This window comes from Hordeum vulgare, chromosome 6H (genome assembly GCF_904849725.1).
Source record: "Hordeum vulgare subsp. vulgare chromosome 6H, MorexV3_pseudomolecules_assembly, whole genome shotgun sequence".
Taxonomy (NCBI): Eukaryota; Viridiplantae; Streptophyta; class Magnoliopsida; order Poales; family Poaceae; genus Hordeum; species Hordeum vulgare.
Window position 1 is genome coordinate 471,379,609 of NC_058523.1, and position 5,902 is coordinate 471,385,510.

At 42.2% G+C, this 5,902-nt stretch overlaps 1 pseudogene; it reads right to left on the reverse strand.

The window, feature by feature from the left end:
• Positions 1 to 4,410: 4,410 nt before the first annotated feature.
• On the reverse strand, positions 4,411 to 5,659 carry LOC123405324 (annotated as a pseudogene).
• Positions 5,660 to 5,902: the final 243 nt, after the last annotated feature.

Genomic DNA, 5,902 nt, shown 5'->3' on the forward strand with positions numbered 1-5,902 from the left:
CTCAGATAGAGTTATTGCAGTTTCTTGCGCACAAGAATGTCCTTTTTCAGTACTGCTTCTCAAATTGCACATGAGAGAACATTTTGCATAAAGAAGATGAACTTGTACCACAATTGTGTTGTTGTTGGAGAGAGCACCGAAGTGACTGGTGGTTGGCACATGAGTGTGAATAACAGTTCAGGGCGGACATAAACACATCAGTCCAGACAATAATAGCCTATTTGAAGAATAAATATGGAATAGAAGTGTCCATTCACATGACCTACAGAGTAGGGAAAGCAACTAAGAGTCTTGTCCAAGGAGATCATAGGGCACAGTACACAAGGATAAGGATTACCTCCAAGCTATGTTGGATACCAATCCAGGAAGCAGATGCATCGTTACAACAAAGCAATTGAAGGCCCATCCTAGCATAAATCCTAGATTCCATGGTTTGTTCATGTGCCTGAATGCTTGCAAAGAGGGTTTTCTAAATGGTTGCAGACCCTTCATAGGTACTTTCAATAATTTTTGTAAACACAATCATTTATGTTGTCCTAATGTAATATGTGTTGCTATAGGTGTTGGGGAACGTCGCATGGGAAACAAAAAATTTCCTACGCGCACGAAGACCTATCATGGTGATGTCCATCTACGAGAGGGGATGAGTGATCTACGTACCCTTGTAGATCGTACAGCAGAAGCGTTAGTGAACACGGTTGATGTAGTGGAACGTCCTCACGTCCCTCGATCCGCCCCGCGAACAATCCCGCGATCAGTCCCACGATCTAGTACCGAACGGACGGCACCTCCGCGTTCAGCACACGTACAGCTCGACGATGATCTCGGCCTTCTTGATCCAGCAAGAGAGACGGAGAGGTAGAAGAGTTCTCCGGCAGCGTGACGGCGCTCCGGAGGTTGGTGATGACCTTGTCTCAGCAGGGCTCCGCCCGAGCTCCGCAGAAACGCGATCTAGAGGAAAAACCGTGGAGGTATGTGGTCGGGCTGCCGTGGAAAAGTCGTCTCAAATCAGCCCTAAAACCTCCGTATATATAGGTGGGAGGGAGGGGAGGAGGCAGCCTCAAAACCTAAAGGTTTGGCCGAAATTGGAGGTGGAGGAGTCCTACTCCAATCCTACTTGGAGTAGGATTCCACCTTCCCACTTGGAAACTCTTTCCACCTTGTGTTTTTTCCTTCTCAAACCTTATGGGCCTTAGTGGGAACTTATTCCAGCCCACTAGGGGCTCGTTTATCTCCTCCCATAGCCCATGAGACCCCTTGGGGCGTGACACCCCTCCCGATGGTCCCCGGCACCCCTCCCGGCACTCCCGGTACACTACCGATGAGCCCGAAACTTTTCCGGTAATGCACGAAAACCTTCCGGTAACCAAATGAGGTCATCCTATATATCAATCTTCGTTTCCGGACCATTCCGGAAACCCTCGTGACGTCCGTGATATCATCCGGGACTCCGAACAACATTCGGTAACCAACCATATAACTCAAATACGCATAAAACAACGTCGAACCTTAAGTGTGCAGACCCTGCGGGTTCGAGAACTATGTAGACATGACCCGAGAGACTCCTCGGTCAATATCCAATAGCGGGACCTGGATGCCCATATTGGATCCTACATATTATACGAAGATCTTATCGTTTGAACCTCAGTGCCAAGGATTCATATAATCCCGTATGTCATTCCCTTTGTCCTTCGGTATGTTACTTGCCCGAGATTCGATCGTTAGCATCCGCATACCTATTTCAATCTCGTTTACCGGCAAGTCTCTTTACTCGTTCCGTAATACAAGATCCCGCAACTTACATTAAGTTACATTGCTTGCAAGGCTTGTGTGTGATGTTGTATTACCGAGTGGGCCCCGAGATACCTCTCCGTCACACGGAGTGACAAATCCCAGTCTCGATCCATACTAACTCAACGAACACCTTCGGAGATACCTGTAGAGCATCTTTATAGTCACCCAGTTACGTTGCAACGTTTGATACACACAAAGCATTCCTCCGGTGTCCGTGAGTTATATGATCTCATGGTCATAGGAACAAATACTTGACACGCAGAAAACAGTAGCAACAAAATGACACTATCAACATGCTACGTCTATTAGTTTGGGTCTAGTCCATCACATGATTCTCCTAATGATGTGATCCCGTTATCAAGTGACAACACTTGCCTATGGCCAGGAAACCTTGACCATGTTTGATCAACGAGCTAGTCAACTAGAGGCTTACTAGGGACAGTGTTTTGTCTATGTATCCACACAAGTATTGTGTTTCCAATCAATACAATTATAGCATGGATAATAAACGATTATCATGAACTAAGAAATATAATAATAACTATTTTATTATTGCCTCTAGGGCATATTTCCAACAATAGGTGTTGATGGCTGCTTCATTAAATTAACCACATGGCAACAAATATTGGCTACAAATGGGACAGATGGTAATAACAACATCTTTCCCATTGCATTTGCAATTGTTGACAAGGAAGATACTCCCAGCTAGTCATGGTTTCTAACACAGCTTAAGTATGGTCTTGGTGGTGACTGGGGGTAGTATGGCTAGTATACTATCATATCTGATAGACAAAAGGTAATCATACATCATCATTCTATATGTAGTACAATTGCAAATTAGACCATGCTTAGTATTTACTATTTACAAATAGTGTCTTATGACATCATATTTAAACATTAGTTACTTATAGAGGGTCTTCTAAAAGCAATAATCACTCTCTTCCCAAATTGCCCTCAAAGATTTTGCCTTAGACATATTTATCACAACTTTCAAATGGCTGGCTTTAGAGGTGAAGAGTTAAAGAAATACATGGATCATGCTAGTTATTCATATAATCAACATGCATATGATCAAGCAATGGATGTCATGAAAATAGAGTGTCATGCAGCTTGGAAATGGCTTAGTAAGATACCCAAACATACATGGGCTAGACATGCCATGGACAAAAAATGTCAAACTGACTTGGTTGTCAACAATATAAGTGAAGTATTCAACAAAATGATACTTGATGTGAGAGGAAAACCAATTAAAAGCATGGTTGATGGAATGAGAACAAAAGTGCTAGTTAAGTTCAATGCCAATAGGACCAAGACTGAGACAGGTAAGTAGCATATATGCCCAACATATGCTAAAAAGCTAGAAGAAGCAAAATATCACTCTAGATTCTCTCGGTCAATCCAGGCTGGACCTGATCTATACCAGGTTACAAGTGGAGAAATCACATATGCAGTAAATCTGAAAGATCATACATGTAGGTGTAGAAAATGGGACATGACTGGGGTTCCTTGTAATCATGGTGTTTTAGAAATAACAAGGCTAAACTACATGGAGAAGATTTTGTTAATTGTTTCTTCAAGAAACCAATGTATCAATAAGCTCACAATCCAATTGTCTACCCTGTGCATGGGCCTGATATATGGCTAAAGACTAGGACCCCTTACATAGATCCACCTATTTTCAAAGACAAGCCAGGAAAGAAGCAGACAAAGAGGAGAAAGAATCAGTTTCAGAATCCAGCTCCCAAGGACACTTCTAGTAATTGCAATTTGAGTGGGCATAGGTACACTAGCTGCCACAAAAATCTTAAGCCAGCCCTTGTAATGAGAAGGAACCAACACGAGGTAACTTGTCCAAACTTCCAAAACATCAGTTTATGCTAACATTTCTTATACTATGTTCTAATATTTGTATGTTTTGACTGCATGAAAATAGAAGAGTTGATGCATTAGCCTCAAGGACAGCTACAACAACTCGAGAATCATCCATGGCAAGAAGTACAGCTCCACCAGCACCTAGGGTAGCTCCATCAGCTCCTACTGCAACTAGGAGACCAAGTACTTCTACTTCTGCTCCTGCTAAGCAAAGGTCAAAAAAAGCTTCATACCGCCAAGGGCTTCATGTACTAGAAGGATGGGAAAACCATCTTATAAGATGTCTCAATGGTTCAATTGTTCCCAAGGCAGCAAGAAGAAGTAATTTCATGATGCCTCAGTGTTCTTGAAAATATCTTTGAGTTTGTGATGTTCAACACAGATTTGAGTTTGTGTTGTTGATACGAGTTTAATTCAGCCTATTTAGGCTAGTTTGTGATGGTACTATGTAAGTTACCTAATTATTACACATGATCAAGACAATGATGATGATTTATCTTGTTTCTGATTCTAGTTATAATGCTGGTGATGTTGTCATTTAGACTTTCAAGCACAAATTTCATCACAAACCAATAATCAAATAACACTACAAGCAGACCTTAGTTCAACAGATTCAAAGTTAACACATTACAAGCCATATTTCAATGCTACAAAAGTAACTTAGTTCAACAAATTACAAGTAATACTCCATTACAAACTTAACAACTAAAGACAATGAACCACACGGTCATATGACAACCCAAATTATTCATCATCATAAATATCCTCGATCACCTTCAGCTTCCTCTTGTTATTTTCACCTACTTTTTTCAGGTCAGCAATGCAACACTCCATAGCACTCTTCTCAATGCTCAACTTCTCCTTCTCTTTCATCAGCTCACCAATGCAAAGATCCATCTTCTCCTTCTCTTTCTTCAGCTCAGCCCAACACCACTTGAGAGTCCTGTTACCAGTGCTCATGTTTTCCTTCTCTTTAAGATGATTGTGCTTCATATTTCTAATGTAATTTCCTTGAGCAACATGAATGAACTTCAACTGGTCAGCAACTGCCTTCAATTTATGGATCTCAACATACTTTTCCATGCCGCTCTCACCATCATTTTAGTGATTTACCTATGGCCTCTGAGAATCATTCTGGTGATTTACCTATGCCAGATTATCCTGGGCATCCAAGAGGTTGTTCACATCTTCAACAAGCTTCTCATAAGTCTTCCGCAACTCATTTCTATGTTCTATGATATTGTGCAAAGCAGCTGAATGTTCTAGGCATGCAATCCTATTGTCATGCTTGATATCCTCATGCATAAGCCACAGTTTACAGAGAGCATTCTGCAGATGATCTGGCCACTCCTCATCTACCCACTGCACTAATCCACAATTTTAACTCTGTGAAATACAAAATAAATAGTTCAAACATGTTTTCACGGACTCACGGGTTAAAGATTCACTTAAGTTAAAGTTACAGTTAAGGTGCAGATTTAGTTAGATCAAGTCAACTGAACAACACATGATATGAGCATCTTCATTATCAGACTAAACTACAATTATTGTGGGCATTTCCATTTCATCCGTAAAATGACCAGTGACTATGAATAATAAACAGTATCTAAGAACAATGAACAAGAACTATGAACCCTAGAACGGAATTATACTAAACACCAATTTTGCTAACTAACTTCTACGACACAAGCAATGAACCTCCTCCCTGTGCTTATCCCCTCGAATACTACACATTTCTTTCCTGGCTTGCCATGCTCGCACATCACCCCCAAGTCATCAGTAGCACCAGTGTACAACGGGCCATCTATTGTACGTGGGATCTGGAAAACAAAAAAAATAAGTTCAAAGCAATCTACAGGCACGCAAACCCTAAATCCCAAAATAATAAATCGGAACCCTACTTGAACCAACACACCTTAATAGGGCAGCCGTAGGAAGCGAGGAACTGCGGGTTGGAGTCCTCAATGCTCTCACCATCACTCCAAGACACCATGGCGACCGGCAGCGAGCAGAGATGAGAGGAGGCGAGGGAGGTTGCAAGAGCACGAGAGGAACAGAGGAGTGAGGGAGAGGAGTGTGAAGTGGCGCGACGTGGTCGGTCGGTCTGTCCGATGCAAGGGGGCAAAGGGTTTCCACCTGACAGCGTTGTAGCCCACCGTTAGACCACATAGGATGAAAACGGGCCCCGGCTATCGGAAAAACAGTCAAAAGCAGCAAATAGCCCGATCAGTGCATA